A 25,795-nucleotide genomic window follows, 5' to 3' on the forward strand; every position below is an offset into this window, starting at 1 on the left:
ATATCAAGAGAACTCCTTTTTTGTAAGTCTGAGATTCCAGAGTAGAAGTCACTGTTATAAAGCAGTTTTCATTATGGCACATATATAGGGTCTGAAGCCTGTGCCACTTTCTATGACATTAAAATACCTCAGTACGTGTAGCGCCAGCATCTCAGCACGTTTCTTCCCTCCACTGGCAGGGACACTGACTCAGTCACCGCCACAGCCCCCATCCTGCTATTCCTTCCCTGCCGACTGTTGCCCGGGGTCTCTACACAGCTCGCAGATTCTTACCCTCCGCCACCGCTGCCAGTCCCTGCTTCTTCCTGCTTTCACCGGCGTCATGTGACAGGCGCAGCAGCAATGACGTCATTGCTGCTGCGCCGGTCATAGCCAGGTACAAGCAGGAAGAAGCAGGGACTGGAGGGCAGCAGCGGTGACAGAGCGAATGAGGGTAAGAATGAATGCTTTATTATTTTAAGGTGTACAGCAGCACCTTCAGATTTCCGGTACGCCGTACTGGTGCGTACCGGTGCAAAAAAAGCTCTGAGTAGTATACACACGGACACTGACATCTCTGGTACCGGAATTATGAGGACGTGTGAAAGAGGTGTTATACTGGGTTTTATGTTTAGCTGCTGTCACTGTTATTGCTGCCTAATGCCTCTATAAAAATAGACTTTTGTGACTTTCAGAGTCCCTCCTTCATAAAAGAAACAGGATGTGTGGTGTCTGATGATATGTCACACACCACATGGCCAGCTAAGGTTGCTAAATGTTAAAATGACATGTCCCTGTGAATGCATTTGCATTGGTTGAAAGCAATGCTAAAGTTGATAAACGCATCAAAAACGCTAAGTGTGAACATAGCCTAAGTGGTGGAGGCACATTTTTTTGGGTTATTTATTTTGCCTTACATTCAAATCATTACCCTAGAAAGTAAGTTCCTTAGCCTATTTCCCAGGAAAATCCATTTCGGTTCTGTTTTTGTATGTTCTAGTGTGCGCCTGTAAAAGTGACATAACATTCTGACAACATTCTTCACAGCAGTGACCTGGGAGTCAGAAATACTTCCAGGGGTCTTCTCCATGCTGTTCACATGTTATTTCAACACTGTTTCCATTGATTTCAGATGTTTTGAGATGCTAAAAAGACACCCGGGGGGTTGCTGCAAATTACTCGGGTTTTCCATAGACTTACATTGGGCTCGCTGCTTGGATCAAGCACTCGAGCATTCCAGTTTGAATGAGCACTCAAGCATTTTAGTGCTTGCCCATCATTAGATACTGCCACATTTGGTAAAAAATATATAGCAAACTGTAGGTCCATTTTCTCCTATTATCCCTTGTGGAAATTATAAATTTTAAGTTAAAACAGTATTTTAGTGGAAAAAAATGCTTTTTTGCTTTCATATCTAAATGTTATAAAGTTTTGTGAATAACCTGTAGGCTACAAATGCTAATTTTACCCCTAGATGAATTCCTTGAGGGATGTATGGGGTCACTTTTGGGGGTTTCTGCTGTTTCACTACCTCACTTCTGCAAATAAGACATGATGTCTGCAATCTATTCCAGACAAATTTATATTCCAAATACCAAACGTCGTTTCTTCATTCCGAGCCCTGCCGTCGGTAGAAACAGAACTTTTTGACTACATGTTCATTTAAATCTGAATGGGTCCCTAAAGAAACTGGCTTTTTAAATTTCTCTAACATCATAACAAAATAAAATTAAATTTGAAAAATTATGCAGTTGTAAAGTAGATTTATGAGAAATGTTATTTATTAATTATTTTGCACAGCATGACTAACTGTTTAAGGATATAAAGATTGAAAGTTTGAAAATTGCTAACTTTTTCAAAAGTTTTCACCAACATTTATTTTTTTTGGACAATTGAACGCAAAATATATCATCCTTAATTTACTACTAACATAAAGTACAATTAGTCACAAAAAAATCTCAGAATCACTGATATATGTTAAAGAGTTTCAGAGATGTCACAACACGAAGAGGCATTGTCTTTGAAGCATGTCTCTGAAGAGGCAATTTGCACAACATGAAGTGACACTGGTCTGATTTAAAAAAAAATTGGCCTGGTCATTAGGGTTAAAATTGTCTCCTTCACTAAGAGGTTCATTAAAAGGATAAATAAATCAGTCTGGTTTTGGGTGTATTGGCCTTGGATAAAGATGTTAGTTCAATTGAATAATAATGGAGGGCACTGTTCATGAGATACAATAGACTGGAAAGGTAACACTTCTATGGAGCCTTCTAATTTCATTAGTAACTCAGCATTAGAAGAGACAAGCACATACCAGGGACCACCTCAGCCACTTGTAAACACAGGACATTTCTTATGTGAATGACAGGGTTAATTGTCTCCACATATGTTTTGTAATCCTTGTCCATACTCAACAAAATGTGATCACTGTCTAATGTAAATGAAGGTGTCCTGATTCCTTGACAAGAAACACATGATATGAGTGTGGAAATAGATATGAAATAGAAAAAAAGGTAATTAGTTAGAACTTAGATTTTTGTAGACATTGAATTTGAATTTATCACATCTCATGTCATGTCTGGTAACAGCAAAGATTGATAATGACTTTATTCCTCAAAGTAACAGACCACAGGGATAAGCATTTTCTCAAAACTCAGTAATGTCAGCTATTGTAAAGGAAATACTATTCCCATGAGTAAGTTCAACAAAAAGGTAATTAACCTATTACCACAAATCAACACAATTATATTTAAAAACTTGATGGAATGAGAGACGGATCATTTATATGGACCCTAAGATTTAATTAGGTTTGGTTTCTAAGATTGGAATTCATCAAGTTCTTTAGAAGAGCCGATCACTATGAGTAAAATATCTATATATCAGAAAAAACTCAGAACGCAGCTGAAATTGTGGGTTAGCCTCTACATTAGACCCCATGGTGGTAAATCTTTATTAAATAAAAAAAAATCACTTCTTAACATAAAGATATTTTCAAAAACAACTATCATAAGTTATTTTTGGGAAATACTGTGGTAACTTCTTTTAGTGTTTGTGCGGCAGACCTTAAGGGGGTTTTACACTAAGCAATATCGCTAGCAATATCGCTAAAACGTCACTGGTTTTGTGACGTTATAGCGATATTGCTAGCGATATCGCTATGTGTGATACTTACCAGCGACCGGCTCCCCCGCTGCTCATCGCTGATCGCGCGAGAATGTCCGGCTCCATTTCTCGTCGGGCGCTTCCTGCTGGGCTTCCTGCTGTGACGACGAGCGACGCGTGGACGCGGGCGGGAGGACGCAGGATCGCTGTGTGTGAATGGTAAGTATCGTGCGCTGCGTCGCTGCTGCATCGCTGTGAGATCTTTCTGTATGAAAGCTCACTAGCGATCATTTAGCGATGCACCAGCGATCCTGACCGGGTCGGATCGCTGGTTGGATCGCTGGTGCATCGCTAAATGTAAAAGGGCCTTTAGCCAACAACCTTTCATATAATCAATAAAAGTGCAATAAGTTAGTTTGTCGAAAGACATTAATATGTCATTATCAAGAATTATTTCACCAGAGATGATAGTAAGAATGTCAGATGTGTCCTTGATAAAAGTTGACATTTATTAACTTGTGTAGGACCCTATATGGTTAAATAGCTTTACTAGAAAACATGGACCCCATCCAAGAGAAAATAAAGTGAGCCGATTGTGTTGTTTCAGGCATTGTCTTTTCTACTCAAGATTAATAGCTCTCATCCTACCCATTTAGTGAATGTATCTTATATCTAATAATTTTGCACACATGCAATTGAAAATTAGAAGTTAAACTTGGATTATACGTATATGAGAGAATTATGACTTTACCAAACTGGACAAACTTGTTAAATAGCCATTATAAATCATTACATAACTTGTTTTGTTATATACTTTTTACCTATTTTACCCGTCTATATTGATTTTTATGTATCAAATATCAATATTAGCAAATTCTATGACAATATGAGAAAAACAGACTTAAAACAGAACATTTAATTTGTTCCCTATTTGTATCACACGATCACTTAAATGTAAAAAATAATATGTATAATACACATGAGAGGAAGAGAGTAAAATATATATTTATAACTCAAATCCTAAATAAATTTTACATATTTTCATCATTTTCCACTCCATAAACCAGTCAGTTAAAATAATAATAATAATAATAATAATAATAATAATTATTATTATTATTATTATTATTATTATTATTATTATTATTATGACACTTTTACTATTATCCAAATGACTTAACATTGAGGCACAATAGATTCTGCAGAGGTCTCACTTGCCCTGATCCTTTTAATCTCTCCAGAAACTCAGCATGAGGAAAGATTAGCATATACCCAGGATCCACCTAAAGGTACTGTCACACTTAGCGATGTACCAGCGATCCCGACCAGCGATATGACGCGGTCAGGATCGCTGGTACATCGCTAAGTGGTCGCTAGTGAGCTGCCACATAGGCAGATCTCACTAGCGACATCGCTGGGGACGGGGATCGCTACTTACCTGTCACACCAGGCGATCCTGCGTCCTCCCGCCCGGCTCCACGCGTCGCTCATCCTCACAGCAGGAAGCGCCACAGGAAGCAGACGACGAGAAACAGTCCTGAACGTTCTTGCGCGATCAGCGATAACCAGCGGGGGAGCCGGTCGTAGGTAAGTATCAGACACAGAGATATCGCTAGCAATATCGCTATAACGTCACTAGTTATAGCGATATTGCTAGCAATATCTCTTAGTGTGACATGCCCTTTAGGCTGGAGTCACACATAGCGACTCACCAGCGATCCTGACAACGATATCAATGTGTCAGGATCACTGGTGAATCGCTATGTGATCGCTGGTGAGCTGTCAAACAGACGGCTTCACCAGCGATCAGCACAGCAGCGCCGAGCGCCCGGCGTCGCTGTGCACGTTAGTAACCAGCGCGCTGATGCAGGAAGCTGGTAACTAATGTACACATCGGGTATCTAAGGGACGTATGCCCCTTGCATACCCGATGTGTATGTTAGTTACCAGCTGATCACTGGTCTCCCGCCTGTCACACGCAGCGATGCGTGCTGGCCAGCGGGAGACCAGCGACCAAAAAATAGTCCTGGCCTTTCCTGCAGCGATCAGCGATACCAGCAGGGGGGCCGGTCGCTGATCGCTGTCACACACAGCACTATGTGTGATGGGGCCTTTAGTGAACTGAACACAAAGGGTATTTATATGTAGATGAATGGGTTTATCACCACAAGAATAGAGATAAAGTCTGATAAATTTAAAATTTATGGCTAGTATGGCTAATATGTTTTAGATATAAATGTATTTATTTGTGACAATAAGTAAAATTCCTGCTTTTATATCAAGCTTACTGACAGTGATAATCGCTTGCTTTGCAGTAACGGCCATTACTGAGCTATTAAAACTTTTTTTTATCCTTTTAGCAAGTTATTTTGATGGAAGATAATCATTAGCAGTGAGCAGTGGATCGTTTGTTTCTACAAAGTTTTATTCAATTGGTTTTTTTATATCTACTCAAAATGATCATATATTTTTGCCAAGGAAGAGTCAGGACAACATCGTTAACATAATATGGTGACCAAATTTATTGGGTTTGGACAAGGATTATGTAAAATTTATGGGAACCTTTCTTCTATCTATTTTGTATCTATTTCATATCTATCACACTTCCTATAGGAATATTCCTGAGTAAATATGTAATGCCCTATGTATACAGTCACATTGGGTGGATCCAGGTTGTTTGCTTGGCTCTTCTCATGCTGACTAACTACAGGATTTGGAAGGTTCTGGAAAGGTGTAACTTCTGCCGAGTCCATTGTGTCTCAGGGCCAATTCTATGAGGTCAGTTGGATAATAATAAAAGTTGCCTCCATTATTATTCACGTGAACTAATAGATTTATCCCAGAGCAATACACCTAAAGCCTGACTGGTTTACGGAAAGAGCAAGGAAGACAAATTTATTTGATCTGGCTCTTAAATTATAAATACATGACAGACAAAAATGATGTTATTTTCTGTATCTCTCTTCTTCCCTCTGATTTACAGATTTTTTGGTTGTTTTTGACAATTGATTGAAATAAATCAAATTGTCATTATTCTATTGAAAATATTGAAGATATTGGAAATGATTCATTATTTTATAGATATATCTGTACACTTTTATAATGGAAACATTAATGAATAAAACGCCTAAATTCAGATGAACAATAGAGAGAAATCCAAATGAATTATATTTCAGATATACACAAGTAGATGACAACTTAGTAAATAGTTAGCAGGAAAGTGAAATCTGATAATTAATAAAAGATAGGTGACAGATAAATACATAAAAATATATCTAGCCATATGACTATGTAGAGAGATTTGGAGGGAAGCTCCTTACTTAGATGTTTTCTTTGGTCTTCACCTACTGAACAGACTTGTATTATGTAAATAAGATTAACACCTAAGATGATGGAAACAATGGCAGGAAAAGCCCTCCCCTTCCCAGTCTGATATAAAGGAGGGTCTTCTCTCTACCCTCATACATTCTCCTAATGAACATCTTCCTGGATTCTTCTACTTCATATCCTGCAGCTACAATCAGAAGAAATAAGATAATGGAGAAGTCTACAACACCTGAATCCCTTTCCACCAACTGCCCAGCTAATACTGATGAAATTGAAATAATTGTAACCATGCGAAACCCACAAACACCAGAGAAGGAGATTGCTGAAGACCTAGGAAAGCGCTGCACTGTTTTGAAAGGTCCCACCAAGGTCTTCAATACTTTTGGACTTTGGACTGGGAATTGGTCTTTCCTGGTCAGACTGAGAAAAGATGATTCCTCATTTGATGGACTTTGGCATCTACCAGACAGATGCACATTGGGAAACTCAGAAGCCATAATTTCTAACATGGCTGATTTATTAGAGGACGAGAATCGCAAGAAAAAATATGAACCTTTCTGCTACAGCTGCTTAATGGAAGGCCATGAATTTGGGGACTGTCCTGACGATCTGGAAGACCTGGTGATTAGAGAAGCCAAGAAGCTTCTAAAGAAGATGAGTAAAAGGTAAGAGGACAATACACGCCACAATCCATCACTAGGGTCTTCACACCTTGCATACATCTGTTTTTGGGACAATTGGGTGACAATCATCTTGATGTCAGACTTTTATTTATTGTGATTTTTGTAGCAAGCTTGAAAACTTAGAATCTACTGCACACAATATGAACCAGGATTAACCAGGATGAGTTTGGGGCAGAATATATCTTATTACTTTCAATACTATTGAGACCAATAATATCTAAAATGAGACCATTTCCAAAAACTTGGTGTTTTCCTGTGTATTTTACAAAAATAGGTACATTTGACAATGTTTTGCCTATTGTTTAATTTCATTGTGGTGTAATATTTACATTTTATCCTTATCTTCCCACAGAAAAAATAAAAAGATCCTTGCTGGTGGAGATGACAGAAGAACTGGTGGCAACTGAATTTTGAAAACTAATTCTGCATCCGATCTGTATTTAGAGTCTCTGCCAGTTTTACCTAAAGCAACAAGATTGAACAAATCGGCAGCTGGACTTTGTGCTGTGGAATGAAACCGAAGACACTTTAATCCTTTGTATATTTTGATAATTTTGTAAAATGTATTACTTCAATAAAACAAATTTAATCCAAAACTATTTCTTCCTTTTGTCATCTTTATAACATGACATCTCAATGTAAGTCGGGTTTCTCCAGACAAGTGTCTTATAGGGTTAAAACTGATGTTTTGGTGTTTCTGGGTTATAATTGACTTTGGGTGCAGTGATTATTTTGTGTTTACTTTTTGCAACAATAAAACAAATAATGGTTAGTTTTTATCTCGTACATTCTCCCAGCTATATCATGTATGTATGAGCTGCTCTAGTTTTCTGTTAATGTCAATACACTGTATGTCTTCCCAGGTTCTTCACATATAACGACCACAAAGTTGCAGTTTTTATATAAGAAAGAATCACTTTTTTTATTTCTAAGTGTGGCATTTCTATATAGTGTAAACAGCCCCTAAATCTCTGGATCTGTTGTAGTAGAACTGGAGAACTTTCCATGCAGGAATCTACAGTAGTTCAAAACAAGGCAGATAAGGCCTGAAAATGCCACGAGTTAATACAGAAAAATAATTGTCCTGTACTCAAAATCTCCTTGTGTCATAATTAGTGTTGAGCGATACCATCCGATACCCTAAAATATCGGATCGGATGGTATCGGCCCGAGTATCGGGTATCGCCGATTCCGATACCGGAAGTCACATTCAAGTCTATGGGACTTCCGGTATTGTAATAAGAAAAATCCTTTTCTGTCCTTGTACAGCCTCTCGGGGGGGTGTACGGACCTTCCGGGGGTCTGTGCCGACTACCCGGGGGTCTGTGCAGGCTGCGGGGGGCTGTGCAAGTCCCATCGGGTGATGCCTGCTACCATGACGGTGATTGACACATTAGCCAATGATGGGACAGTAGTAGTCCCATCATCCGGCCTATGTGTTGAATGTAAGAAAAAAAAATACATACTACATACATACTACATGCTACATACATACTACATACATGCTACATACATGCAACATAAATACTACAAACATGCAACATACATACATATTGCATATATACCACATGCATGCAACATGTATACTACATATATACCACACATATACTACATGAATGCAACATGCATGCTACATATATACCACATATATACTACATGCATGCAACATGCATACTACATTTATACCACATATACCGGGGGGCTGTACCGACTGCCCGGGGGTCTGTGCGGACTGCCGGGGGGCTGTGCCGGCCTGCCGGTGGTCTGTACCGACTGTCAGGGTGTCTGTGCAGGCTGCGGGGGGCTGTACCGGCCTGCCGGTGGTCTGTACCGACTGCCCAGGGGTCTGTGCGGACTGCCGGGGGTCTGTACCGGCCTGCCGGGGGGCTGTGCCGGCCTGCCGGTGGTCTATACCGACTGTCCGGGGGTCTGAGCAGACTGCCGGGGGTCTGTACCGGCCTTCCGAGGGGCTGTGCCGGCCTGCCAGTGGTCTGTACCGACTGTCCGGGGGTCTGTGCAGACTGCGGGGGTCTGTGCAGGCATCGGCCGATGGGACTACAAGTCCCATCGGGCGATCCCTGCTACCATGACGGTGATTGACACATTAGCCAAAGATGGGACAGTAGTAGTCCCATCATACGGCCTATGTGTTGAATGTAAGAAAAAAAATACATACTACATACATACTACATGCTACATACATACTACATACATGCTACATACATGCAACATATATACTACATGCATGCAACATACATACATACATACTGCATATATACCACATGCATGCAAAATGCATACTACATATATACCACATATATACTACATGCATGCAACATGCATACTGCATATATACCACATATATACTACATGCATGCAACATGCATACTACATATACAGTATACCACATATACCGGGGGGCTGTGCCGACTGTCCGGGGGTCTGTGCCGACTGCCCGGGGGTCTGTACCGGCCTGCCGGGAGGCTGTGTCGGCCTGCCGGTGGTCTGTACCGACTGTCCGGTGGTCTGTGCCGGCTGCGTGGGTCTGTACCGGCCTGCCGGGGGGCTGTGCCGGCCTGCCGGCAGTCTGTACCGACTGTCCGGGGGTCTGAGCGGACTGCCGGGGGTCTGTACCGGCCTGCCGGGGGGCTGTGCAGAAGTCCACGGGTTTCCCACAACGATCTTGCGTGGAGAACAGCAGCATCAGCTGATGCTACCGTTCTCTACAGGCTCCAGGAAACCAGTGTCAGGAGGTAGGTATCCTTCCGCCCTGTATTCCTCCGCCACTGTAAAGAAAAAAATCATCATCCGGCCTATGTGTTGAATGTAAAAAAAAAAAAATACATACTACATACATACTACATGCTACATACATACTACATACATGCTAAATACATACTACATGCATGCAACATACATACATACTAGATATATACCACATGCATGCAACATGCATACTACATATATACCACATATATACTACATGCATGCAACATACATATATACTACATATATACTACATGCAACATAAATACTACATATATACTACATGCATGCTACATACATATATACTACATGCATACTACATGCATGCAACATACATACATACTACATATATACCACATGCATGCAACATGCAAACTACATATATACCACATATATACTACATGCATACTACATATATACCACATGCATGCAACATACATATATACAACATATATACTACATGCATGCAACATGCATACTACATATATACCACATATATACTACATGCATGCAACATACAACATATATACTACATGCATGCAACATGCATACTACATATATACCACATATATACTACATGCATGCAACATACATATATACTACATGCAACATGCATACTACATATATACTACATGCATGCAACATACATATATACTACATATATACTACATGCATGTAGTATATATGTAGTATGTATGTTGCATGTAGTATATATGTAGCATATATGTATGTTGCATGCATGTAGTATATATGTGGTATATATGTAGTATGCATGTTGCATGCATGTGGTATATATGTAGTATGTATGTTGCATGCATGTAGTATGTATGAAGCATGTGTGTAGTATGTATGTAGCATGTAGTAAGTATGTAGTATGTATTTTTTTTTTTTTTTACATTCAACACATAGGCCGGATGATGGGTCTACTACTGTCCCATCATTGGCTAATGTGTCAATCACCGTCATGGTAGCAGGCATCGCCCGATGGGACTTGTAGTCCCATTGGACGATCCTGCACAGACCCCCGCAACATGCTCAGACCCCCGGACAGTCGGTATAGACCACCGGCAGGCCGGCACAGCCCCCCGGCAGGCCGGTACAGACCCCCACAGCCTGCACAGACCCCCGCACAGTCGGTACAGACCACCGGCAGGCCAACACAACCCCCCGGCAGGCCGGTACAGACCCCCGGCAGGCCGGTACAGACCCCCGGCAGGCCGCTCAGACCCCCGGACAGTCGGTACAGACCACCGGCAGGCCGGCACAGCCCCCCGGCAGGCCGGTACAGACCCACGGCAGTCCACCAGACCCCCGGGCAGTCGGCACAGACCGCGCATCATGATGATGTCATTTCGGCAGCCAATCAGAGCCACAGAAGTGGCTCTTTGCATTATGGGAATGCTCAACACTAGTCATAATCCTGTACCTCAAGTGGAATTGTGTCATTATGTCATTTGATTTTCCTGCCCCAAAATAGTCCACGGGTTTAGCAACATAATGGAACAGCTGATGGTCATGTATAAAACGGAGAATGCACATTTGCTGTCACGGCCACCTGAGGAAGTCCACACGAAACGCGCATTGGGGCTGCGTTGTCTGTTGGTTCACAGGGACTGACATGGGTAAGGGCTATTTTTGTTGCACTATCTCACTTTATCTACATTGATAATATGTCCCTATATATGTGTGGCTGAAGTAACTGCATTATGGCTGTATATACAACTTTAAGTGCTGACACATATAGATTAAGTTGGGACTGTTATAGAATGAAGCTTGGAGTTACAATTTTTGCAAGAATTTCACTTCCCGATCCGTACATAATCTTTGGTTGACTCAGACTTATCATTGTTCGAGTCCTTCACTTTCAAATCCTTTTGTCCATATACTTTTGTAATTATGACTGTTATTGATATGACGCTGTAATTAAATAAATAAAATATTTTTGTAGCTTTTAAATGGATTTTGTACTCCTTTTCCTCTTCATTTTGTACCTACTTATTAGAGTATATCTGTTGCATTTGACAATATTATCTACGGTCTGTGGCCTATAGTAACCCTAGTGTGATAATTTTTCTTCTGTATTTTTATATAAATAACTGTGGGTAATTTGCTGTACAAGGCTGAAATGTATGAACACTAAACTGGCATATTTGCATTTCTCCAAAATAAAGCGTGGTGTGGATGTTCTAAAATAGCTACTGCAGCCGTAGATGAATTCATTGAAAAGTACAGTTTCTACAAATGGGGTGACCTTTGGAGTTTTTCTACTGTTCTGCCACTTTCGGAGCTCTGTAAATATCGCCTGCTTTTTCAAATTTCTGCTGATCTGGTGCCTCACAGCCTCTGCAAATAAAACAGTGTCTGCAATCTATTAAAAGGGAACCTGCCACCTCATTTTGGCAAGGTATTTAAGTGACTTGGGTCCGGTCCGATGGGCGGTGTTTTGGGTCCTTTCCTCCACCCCTCCTTGGAGGAAAGTACTTCTGGGACATAGTTCACCGGCACATGCACACTAATGCTTTTCGGCTTTGCCCGCAGTTGGGCAAAGCATACTGCGAGTGTGCGAGTCCAGATTGCAATGCGTGCACACGTAATACGGAGGACAAGTACAGAAATTCCCTGAAATGTTGCGGATGGTGGCAAAGGAGGGGTGGAGGAAAGGACCCAAAGCAAAATGCCCATCAGACTGGAACCAAGTCAATTACATACTGCACCAAAATGAGGTGACAGATTCCCTTTAAACACAAATTTACATTCCAAATACCAAATGTCACTTCTTCCCTCGGAGCACTGCCTTGTGTCCAAACAGATCTTTATGAAAACATGTCCATGTAAATCTGAATAAAGATTTCTCTAAAGAAGCAAGTTTTGTAAATTTCTTTAAAAAAATGAAAAATTGTTATTAATCTTTTAACCTTGATTAGGCACTGCTGCAGTACTTCCAGCTTGTGACTGATGTGCTACCTTTTGGAGCTGGAGGCTGAAGAGGAGGCGAAGGAGGAGGTGCAGGAGCTGTACTCTGTGGGGGAAACCCAGATTGACGTAGGGCACCCAATACTCTGTGATTGTGAGGACGGCCACCATACCAAGGTCTGAGTGTGTCCCAGATTCCATTATATTAACCCTGTGTACACTCAGTGAGAAGTATTGTCCCTGATCACTAGCACTTGTCCACGTGTTTGTGGTTAGGTGGACTTTCCAAGTACCAGCATTGTGGAGGGCACAGGTAATATTTCCGCATATTCGTGGCCTTGGGATGATCCTCGACTCTGCCCTCTCTTTCGAACTACATATCAAAGCCCTTGCCTCCTCCTGTCCATTACAAATCTAAAACATTCCCTGGATCCGTACATTACAAGAAACTTAAAAAATGTTTGTGCACGCTCTCATGATCTCCCGCCTCGAGTATTGCAACCTTATACTCTGTCCCTCCTATCTAGCACCGTTGCACCACTTAAATCTATCCAAAACTCTGCTGCCAGAGTAATCCAACTGTCCCTTCATTATTCCACAGCCTCTCCTCTCTGCCACGCCCTTCACTTCCTTACTATTGCCAATAGGCTACAGATCAAAACCCTAAATATGACATACAATTCCTTCCCCAAACTGTCTCCTCCATACATCTGTGACATGGTCTCCCAATGTCCGACTGGGCCATGACCTTTTCTATGCAAACACAGTGTGCTGTCAGCAAGATGTACCATCCCTGCTCACAAGCACTTGTCCACATGTCTGTGGTTAGGTGCACTTTCCCTGTACCAGCATTGTTGATGGCACTGGTAACATTGTGGGACATGTTCTTGCTTGTCTAATATCGTGACGACAGACCGGGAGACATAATGCCGGGTGGGGACCGAGTACTTTGTTATGGTCACCGCCATCAGGTTGCAGAAAGCGTCCGTTTACCAAGAGCCTAGAATGCAACATTTTGAGCGCAAGCAGACAACAAATTTGTGACTTTAGTACTGTGTCCTGTGTGCCATTGGCTGTGTCTTTCCGCTTATGGTCCAACGACTAGGGTGTGGACAACTGAAGGCTGCGCTGGGACAAGAACGTGTATGTGCTTGATTATGGTGCAATTTGACTGTGGTCAATGATAAGTGCAGGGCAGGAGGCATCTTCACATGCACCATGGACAGGGGATTGGCTTGCGCGCACAACAGTGGAAGAAGTAGTGGTTTCACACGCAGACACTCTTCATGGAGCCTGGTGTTGACAAATAGTCTGTTACTTTGCTGCCATGTGCCTGATAATGCTGGTGGTGGTAAGGCTGGTAGTTTTACTACCCCTGCAGATGCACTCATGACTGGTGGTGCAAATGTCCTTTTTGGGGTTATTGGCAGAGTCTTTAAAAAACAAGAAGACTGGTAGGGGGACATTCATTGTCCCCCTCTACCACACCACCTCCTCACCTCGACACCTGTCTTTCGTTGTTCCCCAAGCCTGCGTTCTAGGACCACTACTCTTCTCCATCTACACCTTCAGCCTGGGCACAGTTTTCAATATCATCACACACAGATCTACATATCTGTACCTGACTTCACCTCCTTACTGACCAAAATCACATGTCTTCCCCCATAATCATCCTTCTTTTCTGCTCGCTTTCAAAAGGTGGACATGTACAAATCAGAACGTATCATCTGTCAAGCATCTCACGCTGAGTTCATCTTGTTGGTGTGGATATGGAAAATTTCTAAGTCGTCATCAATAACATCATCATCATCACTTATCTGCTTTCTATAATTCAATATTTTAATAACATGTTGCACTTTTCCCTTTATACAGACACATGCTTGTTTGGCAACAAATTTTGGATGGGCATTTCTTAGGGTGAGTCTCACATACGCATCTGGTACACCGATCTTATGACTGGCATGAAACCGTTTTGCAAGGTGCTTCTGATGCCCCCCCCAAAAAAAGGCCACACTATGTTGATATCTATCCCCAGTGGCAAATGCTTGACAGCCAACACAATTAGTGTATGGGCATTGAAAGTCTATGAGACCCTCTCCTAGAAATTGGCCCTATTTTTTAATCAGGCCTACCTCCAAGTCTCATCATCCACCGCCACTAGATCAAAAGGGTTTACTTGTAAAATACTTGTTCTGAAATCGGTAGAGGTGTACCCCACAGGAGAAAATGTTTGACAGTGCAAACACTAAGTGTATGAGCATTCCAAGTCTAGGTGACCCATTCCTTTAAATTGGCCATAGTTTTTAATCAGGCATTCCTCCACATCTCATCATTCGCCACCAGTAGATCACCAGCGTTAACGTCTTCCATGCTGCTACAGCTAGTGTTGAAATCCTAACAAGGGTGGGAGTTTTGCTGGGCGTTAAATACTTGTTAAGGAAAAGGTTGAGATGTACCCCAAAGGGGAAAATGTTTGTCAGCCCAATACACTTAGTGTATGGCTATTAGAAGTCTAGGAGACCCGCTCCTTTTTAATGGGACATTTTTTGGTTAAGAGGCCCTCCTGTTGTGAGTTCATTTTCCCCTTCGTCACTGAGGTCTGGGGAACTCCCTATTCTGGTAAAGGAAGGTAATGAGCCTGATTATCAGGCACCTGAGTCTAATGAGGATGACTGGCTGAGTGGAGTCATTGACTGGATATAAGGCTGCCGACGCCCTTCTGCCCTGCGGGTGATTTCTCTGTGGACTTCTAGGACACCAGTCTGATTCCTGCTTCCCTAAAGCTAAGTTTCTGCTTTGCCTGTTTGCATTTATGTTTTGTGTTTGTTTTCCTTGCTTTTCTGGATTCTGCCATTCCCTGCTGGGATGAGCTGAATCTCCTTTTGCCTGTTGCTCTGTCTTCAGAATATTCCTGAGTACTGACATAGCTTTTTTGAAGCCTAGCGTCTTCAGGGCCTTTTTTCACTGTCAGTCTGTTGGCTCTTATTTTCATAGGGTTTTTCACGGATTGCAGACAGCAGCCTTCCTGTCCTTTCCTATCTAGGTAGTTTTGGGCCCCATCTTTGCTCAGTCTATCTTTCTGTCTGTGTTAGTGTTTTCATCTTGCTTCACCGTCATTATATGTTGGGGGCTGCCTTTTGCTTTGGGGTCTGCTCTGGGGCAGTTTAGATTTCCCCTTTCTTTCTTTAGGCCTATTCAATTCTCCGGCTGTGATCGAGGGGTCTAGGGCATCGTAGGAACCCCCCACGGCTACTGTTAGTTGTTGTGATAGGATCAGGGGTCTGCAATCCGATAGCTGCCAACCTCTCTGGTTTTCTGGACTTAGCTAGCATTTTTGTTTTTGCCTCCTACGGTGACTCAATCATAACAGAATCACCCGCCATACCGCAGATCCTAGGGTACTCAATAGCAGGAAAGAATTGTGTTTAAAAAAAAAAAGTGTGTATATTCTTTCCTCTATATCTCTGAGGCCGTAGGGGGAATTTTTTTCTCTCTCAATGGAGATAAAGCAATTGTCTGATCGTGTGGAGCAGCTCGCTGCGGAAGTGCTGGGAATTTCCGCCTACCTTGCTCGTTCGCATGCTGTTGAACCAAAGATCCCTACACCTGATGTATTTTTTGGGGATCGATCTAAATTTTTGAGTTTCAAAAATAATTGTAAATTATTTTTTGCCTTGAAGCCTAACTCGTCAGGGAGCTCCGCGCAGCAGGTTAAAATTGTCATCTCTTTGCTGCGTGGCGATCCCCAGGATTGGGCGTTTTCTTTGAAACCAGATGATCCTATTCTGACTAATGTGAACGCATTCTTTCAAGCTTTGGGGTTGCTGTATGACGAACCTAATGCTATTGATCACGCTGAAAAGACCCTGTTGGCATTAAACCAGGGTCGAGATTCTGCAGAGTTGTACTGTCAAAAGTTCCGAAAGTGGGCGGTCCTTACTACCTGGAATGATAATGCCTTGGCTGCTCTCTTTCGGAAGGGGTTGTCAGAAGCCATAAAAGATACTATGGTGGGATTTCCTGTTCCCTCTGGTCTGGACGATTCTATGTCATTAGCCATTCAGGTTGATCGGCGTTTACGTGAACGCAGGATTGCACGAGAGGTGTTGCCACTGGTTGAACTGACGTCTGAACCTATGCAATGTGATAGAGTTTTGTCCAAGGCGCAACGTCAGGAGTTCAGATGGCGTAATAAGCTGTGTTTTTTCTGTGGAGATGCCTCGCATATTATTTCTGTTTGTCCTAAACGAGAGAAACGCTTTGCACACACGTTTTCTGTTGGTGGTGTTCAACCTAAGTTTCTTCTGGCAATTACTCTGATCTGCTCCCTGTCCACATTTTCCGCCAAGGCTTTTGTGGATTCGGGAGCAGCGCTAAACCTAATGGACTTGGATTTTGCTTAACGTTGTGGATTTCCGATGACACCTCTGCAGACGCCTATCCCTTTGAGGGGGATTGATGCTACTCCTTTGGCTAAAAATAAACCTCAGTTTTGGACCCAGGTGGTCATGCGGGTCGCCCCAGACCATCAAGAAAATTGCAGATTTTTGGTGTTGCATGGTCTGCATGATGCCGTTGTTCTGGGGTTTCCCTGGTTGCAAATTCATAATCCAGTTTTGGATTGGAAGTCTGTGTCTGTGGTGAGTTGGGGTTGTTGGTGTGCCTTTAGTGAGGCTCCGGTTTTTTCCACCTCTTCTCAGTCGCATGATGTTCCTGACTATTTGGCGGACTTTTATGATGTATTTAGTGAGAATGAGTCTGCGTCCTTGCCTCCTCATAGGAGTTATGACTGTGTAATTGAACTAAGCCCGGGGTGTAAATTTCCCAAGGGTCGGCTCTTCAATGTATCTGTACCCGAGCACGAGGCTATGTGGTCCTATATTAAGGAGGCGTTGGAGAAGGGTCATATTAGACCATCCTCTTCACCCTTAGGTGCCGGTTTTTTTTTGTGGCCAAAAAGGATGGTTCTTTAAGGCCTTGTATTGATTATCGTGCCCTCAATAAAATTACTATTAAATATCAGTATCCGTTACCCCTGATTTCGGATCTATTCTCTAGAGTTAGAGGTGCTTGCTGGTTTACCAAGCTTGACCTCAGGGGGCGTATAATCTTATCCGCATTAAGCAGGGGGATGAATGGAAGACGGCATTTAATACTCCAGAGGGACATTTTGAGTACCTGGTGATGCCTTTTGGGCTCACTAATGCCCCTTCTGTCTTCTAGTGCTTCATGAACGATATTTTCCGAGACTTTGCAGATAAATTTTTGATTATCTATCTGGATGATAATTTGATCTTCTCCAAGGATTGGGATTCTCATGTGGAACATATTCGGACTGTGTTCCGGATCTTGAGGGAGAATTCCCTGTATGTCAAAGGATCGAAATGCCTTTTTAGAGTACAGAGGATTTCATTTTTGGGATTTATTTTGTCTCCGTCAACTATTGAAATGGACCCGGCCAAGGTGCAGGCCATTTATGATTGGGTTCAGCCCACTTCTTTGAAGGCCCTCCAGAAGTTTTTGGGGTTTGCTAATTTTTATGGGAAATTTATAGCAAAATTTTCTAGTATTGCCAAGCCATTGACTGATCTGACTAAGAAGGGTGCTGATGTGTTGAATTGGTCTCCGGAGGCTGTTGCTTCCTTTCAGGAGCTGAAGCGAAGATTTACCTCCGCCCCGGTTTTGCGGCAACCAGATGTCTCACTCCCGTTCCAGGTAGAGGTGGATGCTTCTGAGATTGGTGCAGGAGCTGTTTTGTCCCAAAAGGATCCTGAAACATCTAAAATGAATCCCTGTGTTTTCTTTTCCTGAAAGTTCTCTCCATCTGAACGTAACTATGATGTGGGGAATCGGGAACTGTTGGCCATGAAATGGGCATTTGAGGAGTGGAGACATTGGTTGGAGGTAGCTAAACATCAAGTTGTGGTCCTCACTGACCACAAGAATTTGATTTACCTAGAGTCGGCTAAATGCTTGAACCCTAGACAGGCTAGGTGGGCCTTGTTTTTTACACGTTTTGATTTTGTGGTCTCTTTTCTTCCTGGAACTAAGAATGTCAAGGCAGACGCCCTCTCTAGGAGTTTCTTTGCTGATTCTCCTGTGGTGACCAAGCCTGCTACCATCTTAGGCGAAGGGGTAGTTCTTTCTGCCATCTCGCCCGATTTGAGACTTGCTCTGCAAGAGTTCCAGGAGGACAAACCTGAGCGTTGTCCCAGTGGAAAGTTGTATGTTCCTGACCAGTGGAAGAAGAGAGTGATGTCTGAAGTTCATTGGCTGGTCATCCAGGTATTTTTGGTACTAGAGATCTGGTGAGTCGCTCTTTTTGGTGGCCCACCTTGTCTCATGATGTCAGGAATTTTGTGCAGTCCTGTGGGACTTGCTCCCGGTCTAAATCTTGTTCTCGCTCTAGTGTGTTGTTGATGCCTTTGCCGGTCCCCAGGAGGCCATGGACCCATATTTCATTGGATTTCATCTCTGATATGCCGGTCTCTCAAAGAATGACTGTTATTTGGGTGATTTGTGATAGGTTTTCTAAGATGGTTCATCTTGTACCACTCCCTAAGTTGCCATCTTCCTCTGAGTTGGTGCCCCTGTTTTTGCAACAGGTGGTTCGCTTGCACGGGATTCCTGAGAACATTGTATCTGACAGAGGAGTTCAGTTTGTGTCTAGATTTTGGAGGACTTTCTGTTCCAAGTTGGGAATTCAGTTGTCCTTCTCCTTTGCTTTTCACCCTCAGACCAATGGGCAGACAGAGAGAAAAACCAGACCTTGGAGTCGTATTTGAGATGTTTTATTTCCGCTGATCAGGATGATTGGGTTTCATTTTTGCCCTTGGCCGAATTTGCTTTAAATAATAGAGCTAGTTCTGCCACTTTGATGTCACCTTTTTTTTGTAACTTTGGGTTTCATCCTCGATTTTCTTCAGGGCAGGTGGAGCCTTCTGCCTGCCCAGGTGTTGACACTGTGGTGGAGAGAATGCACCAGATCTGGGACCAAGTGGTGGATAAGTTATCTCTCTCCCAGGAAAAGGCCCAGCGGTTTTCCAATCGACATAGGACCATTGGTCCCCAGTTTAAGATTGGTGATATGGTGTGGTTATCTTCAAAAAATATTGCTATGAAGGTGGCTTCTCCTAAGTTTAAGCCTAGATTTATTGGACCTTACAAGATTTTGGAGATTATTAATCCGGTCTCTTTTCGTTTGGCTCTTCCTGTCACATATAAAATCCATAATGTGTTCCATAAGTCCTTGTTGAAGAGGTTTGTTGAACCAGTTGTTCCTGGGGTGGCACCTCCAGACCCTGTATTGGTTGAAGGTAACATGGAATATGAGGTAGAGAAAATACTGGATTCCCGTCTGGCTAGACGGAGACTCCAGAATTTGGTTAAATGGAAGGGTTATGCTCAGGAGGATAATTCCTGGGTCTCTGCCTCTGATATTCATGCCAAAAGATTGGTGCGTGCCTTTCATCGGGCTCACCCTGATCGCCCTGGTGGCGTGGTTGAGGGTTCGGTGACCCCTCCTCAAGGGGGAGGTACTGTTGTGAGTTCATTTTCCTCTTCGTCACTGAGGTCTGGGAAACTCCCTATTCTGGTAAAGGAAGGTAATGAGCCTGATTATCAGGCACCTGATTCTAATGAGGATGACTGGCTGAGTGGAGTCACTGACTGGATATAAGGCTGCCGACGCCCTTCTGCCCTGCGGGTGATTTCTCTGTGGACTTCTAGGACACCAGTCTGATTCCTGCTTCCCTAAAACTAAGTTTCTGCTTTGCCTGTTTGCATTTATGTTTTGTGTTTGTTTTCCTTGCTTTTCTGGATTCTGCCATTCCCTGCTGGGATGAGCTGAATCTCCTTTTGCCTGTTGTTCTGTCTTCAGAATATTCCTAAGTACTGACATAGCTTTTTTGAAGCCTAGCATCTTCAGGGCCTTTTTTCACTGTCAGTCTGTTGGCTCTTATTTTCATAGGGTTTTTCACGGATTGCAGACAGCAGCCTTCCTGTCCTTTCCTATCTAGGTAGTTTTGGGCCCCATCTTTGCTCAGTCTATCTTTCTGTCTGTGTTAGTGTTTTCATCTTGCTTCACCGTCATTATATGTTGGGGGCTGCCTTTTGCTTTGGGGTCTGCTCTGGGGCAGTTTAGATTTCCCCTTTCTTTCTTTAGGCCTATTTAATTCTCTGGCTGTGATCGAGGGGTCTAGGGCATCTTAGGAACCCCCCACGGCTACTGTTAGTTGTTGTGATAGGATCAGGGGTCTGCAATCCGATAGCTGCCAACCTCTCTGGTTTTCTGGACTTAGCTAGCATTTTTGTTTTTGCCTCCTACGGTGACTCAATCATAACACCCTCCTACATGTTTCTTCCAAGGGGGATTTGGGTTATTGGGGTGCATATGACTTGGTAGCAGGGCAGGCCATGCAGTTAATGCATAAGAAAACAGAATGAGAGTACAAAATGAAAAATGTGAAGTGGATATTCCTGTGCCCATCCAGTACCTAGGTTCAAAGGCATATTGGGGTGCAGATGACTTTGCAGCAGAGCAGACCTTGCAGTCAATGCATAAGAAAACAGAATGGGAGGCCAAAATGAATAATGTTAAGTGGATTTCCCTGTGCCCATCCAGTATGTGGGTTTAAAGGCTTATTGGGGTGAATATGACTTGGTAGCAGGACAGGCCTTGTTGTCAGTGCATAAGAAATCAGAATGGGAGTAAAAAATAAATAATGTGAAGTGGATATTCCTGTGCCCATCCAGTATGTGGGTTCAAAGGCTTATTGGGGTGCATAACTCTTGGCAGCAGGGCAGGCCTTGCTGTTAATGCATAAGAAAACAGAATGGGAGTCGAAAATGAATAATGTGAAGTGGTTTTTCCTGTGCCCATCTAGTATGTGGGTTCAAAGGCTTATTGGGGTGCATATGACTTAGTAGCAGGGCAGACCTTGCTGTCAATGCATAAGAAAACAGAATGGAAGTACAAAATGAATAATGTGAAATGGATTTTCCGGTGGCCATCCAGTACGTGGCTTGAAAAAGCTTATTGGGGTGCATGTAACATTGGGGCCAGTTAGGCCCTGCATTCAATGCAACATTTTTTCTAGGAGCTCTCTCGTGAAAGGGGTATTGTGGTGCATCATAATTCTTGGCAGCCCATGCACTCACTGCATAGACAATAACAATATAGGAGACCCACTGTTTAATAATGGCCCTTTAAGAAGATTAATGCCACCTGATGCCCCAGTAAAATAGGCTATGTGACTTCAAGTGTTCCTCCTTCATATATGAAACAAGATGTGTCTGCTTATGTGTCACACACCACATGGCCAACTAGGGTTGTTAAATGTTACAATGTTATTTCCAAGTTAATGCATATGTATTGGTTGAAAGCAATGCTAAAGTTGAAAAATGCTTCAAAAACGCTGCATCTGAACATACCCCAAGTGGGGGAGGAAAATTTTGGTCTGGGGTTAATTATTTTGCCTTATATACAAGTCATTAACCTGGAAAGGAAGTACCTTTACATATTCCTCAGCAAAATCCGTTTTGGTATATTTTTTGGTGCCCCGGTAAAAATGGCATGAAATTCTGAAAACATTGTTTAAAGCTGTGAATTAGGAGTCAGGAATGCTTCCAGGGGCGATCCCCATGATGTCCCCGTATCATTTGAGCAGTGTTTCCATCATTTTAGACATTTTTAGACCTTTAAAGGACCCCCGGGGGGGATCTCGGTAAAAATGCTTGCGTCTCCCATAGACTTACATTGGCCTCGTTGTTCTGTCCAAGCACCCGAGTATTCCAATTTGTTCAACCCCAGCAATGAGAACCCAAGCATTTTAGTGCTTGCCCATCACTAATTATTACTAGAGATGAGCGATTATTCTCGTTGCTCGGGTTTTTCAGAGCATGCTCGGGTGACCTCCGAGTATTTTGGCATGCTCAGAGATTTAGTTTCTTTCGATGCAGCTGCATGATTTCTGGCTGCTGGACAGCCTGAATACATGTGAAGAATGCCTGTTTGCTATTGGAATTCCCACATGTATTCAGTCTGTCTAGCAGCCCTAAATCATGCAGCTGAGGTGACGAAAACTAAATCTCCGAGCACGCCAAAATACTCAGAGGACACCGGAGCATGCTCGGAAAAACCGGAGCAACGAGTATACTTGCTCATCAATAATTATTATTATGAATATGCCTGCACTTCACATCTTGTATGATGAATCATCGGTATTGCTCTGTATCTGTTGTATTGTCCCCCTCACAACATTGGACATATAGGTACATCCAAGTCGTGTCTCTCTCTTTAATGCAGTCTCTGGCGTTCAGCCTGTATATTTCTCTGCACATGACAGCTGATTTGATCTCTTCAGCTCTGAGTTTGTTTTCATACATAGACAACATTATTCTTTTATGAATGGGCTCCATTGAAGAATTCAATTAGTTCCATACTTACCCTAATTATATAGACCCTATGGTATAATAAGCTCTGGTTCCTACCCCCAGTTCCTTCATGTTTTTAAATATGAATGCTTTGATTTCCAATAAAAGGTCAGATACTTGTTTTTACGTCCTTCCCAATGACCTTAATCATCTTTGCCTTGATAGTAGCTTCCATACCTGAGGTACGATAACATTTTTACTCATGTAGTCATTTACTTCGAGGGAAGAAAATCTTTAACAAAAGATCCTTGCTGTTCCTCTACTTGGCATGAAGTGTGATAAGTTTTAAAAAAAAATATACAAACTTTATCTACTTACCTTTTTTATTTCATATCTAATACTCACCTACATATATCACATGTTTCTTGTTAGACAAGATTCAGTACACCATTATTCACATTGACCAAATTTGTTGGGATTAGACAAGAATAAAAATCATACATTCATACGTCACCACATGAGGTCTTTCATCTACAGTTATCCAGTAGTGTTTTAGGGTACCTACTATTCCTAAATTTATCAGTCTTTTTTATAATGATCATCATAAATTATGTGTCTGATACAAGCCAGACTACACAATATCTTCATGTGGCCACATCCACCTAGTATCCTTCTCTCTGCTGCCTAGCCTGTGGACCTAATTCTGTATTCAATTGACCAATGAATTTGACATAAATGTTAGATGTGTCTTTATAACTACAGGCACAGGTTGCACACCCTGGTCTACCCCTTTAAGAATTAATGATGGATATATCTGTTTTAAGCAGCTGCTGGATCCCACATGAGAGCTAAAACTGATCCAATCAGTTAATGCGCTTTAGATGCCATTAAACTGTGGCATCTAAAGGGTTTGTTATATAGAGGGTCTCCCTCTGTATGGTCATTGCCACCTGCAACATGATCACAAAGTTTTCTAAGGTTAACTTTTCTATACGGTTTAATATATTTTTATTGACCAGCATGTTATTAATGTTTTCCAACCACAAGCAGCAATGATAACAAAAAATGGATAGTTTTTTCTTATATATTTTCACAACTCTATCGTGTATATACAGCGGTTCAGATTCATCACCAGATATTTACTACAAGAAAGAACTCCATTTTTTTGTTTCTACATAAATATGTCTGTTTGTAGTAGAACTGGGGTCTCACTATGTAGGAATCCATATCAGGAACAGATCCAGTTCTGGACAAGACAGAAAAGGCCTGAAAATACAAAAACACCAAGGGTTAATCAAACATAGTCACTATCTATGTCATAAGTCTCATTGTGTCAATATCCTGTACCCCAAGTTTTGAGCTGTCACTGACACTTGGGGTGCAGGATAACAACACACTGACATTTAGGGTACAGTGTAATGACACCAAATTTAAGATTGTTGTCATCCTTTACTCCAAGTGCCAGAATTTCATTTTTCTGCACCCCCAAGTGTTGGTTTCATCATCCCATAACTCAAGGTAAGTATTATTATCCTGTACCAAAAGTGATGGCGTTAATGTTTCATACCTCTAATAAGACACATGGAGAGATATAAAAAAAATCAATGGAAAGACCTGAAAAGTGAAAAAAAATTAACAGATATAAGATAGAGATAACATTTGAAACAGACAATGTCTTTTGTCAGTTTCAATGTAATAAATAAATCTATACATCAAGGCACAAAGAAAGATACAGAAAATAATATTTGTCTATAATGTATCTATAATTAAAGCTTTAGGTCAAATGCATTATTTGTCTTTCTAAAGGCCCCTTTACATTTAGTGATGCACCAGCGATCCGACCAAGTTACGACCCGGTCAGGATCGCTGGTGCATCGCTATATGGTCACTAGTGAGCTGCCAAACAGGCAGATCTCACCAGCGATGTAGCGACACAGCAGCGGTCGTTACTTACCCTTCACACGCAGCGATGCTGACGTCCTCCCGCCCGCGTCCACACGTCGCTCGTCGTTGCCAGCAGGAAGCGCCCGACGAGAAATGGACCCGGCCGATCTCGCGCGATCAGCAACAGACAGCGGGGGAGCCGGTCGGAGGTAAGTATCACACATAGCGATATCGCTAGCAATATCGCCGCTGCGTCACAAAATCGGTGATGCTTTAGCGATATTGCTAGCGATATCGCTATGTGTAAAACCCCCTTAACCCTTCCTTTAAACCAGTCTTGTTTTGGGTGCATTGGTCTGGGATAAATCTTTTAGTTCAAATGAATGATAATGGAGACAGTGTTATTATTATCCAATTGAACTAATAGAATTATCCTTGACATACAATAGACCCTGCAGAGGTCACACTTGTCCGGAGCCTTGTATTTCCACCAGCCACTCAGCATGAGAAGAAAGGAGCACATACCCAGTATCCACCCAAACCGACTGTACTGTATACAGAGGGCATTTCATATGTAAATGACAGGGTTAATAGCTGCAAGAAAAACTGTACAGGAAGCTACATGCAAATTAAATGTATACAAAATAAATTTAAGATCCACATACAGCTCTGGAAAAAAATTAAGAGATCACCTCATCAAAACCCTGTCATGGGCAGACTATTCTCCAGACCTGAACCTCATTGAAAACCTCTGGAATGTAATCAAG

The sequence above is a fragment of the Dendrobates tinctorius genome, unplaced genomic scaffold (genome assembly GCF_039654945.1).
Source record: "Dendrobates tinctorius isolate UK_male_01 unplaced genomic scaffold, ASM3965494v1 ptg000028l, whole genome shotgun sequence".
NCBI classification, from domain to species: domain Eukaryota; kingdom Metazoa; phylum Chordata; class Amphibia; order Anura; family Dendrobatidae; genus Dendrobates; species Dendrobates tinctorius.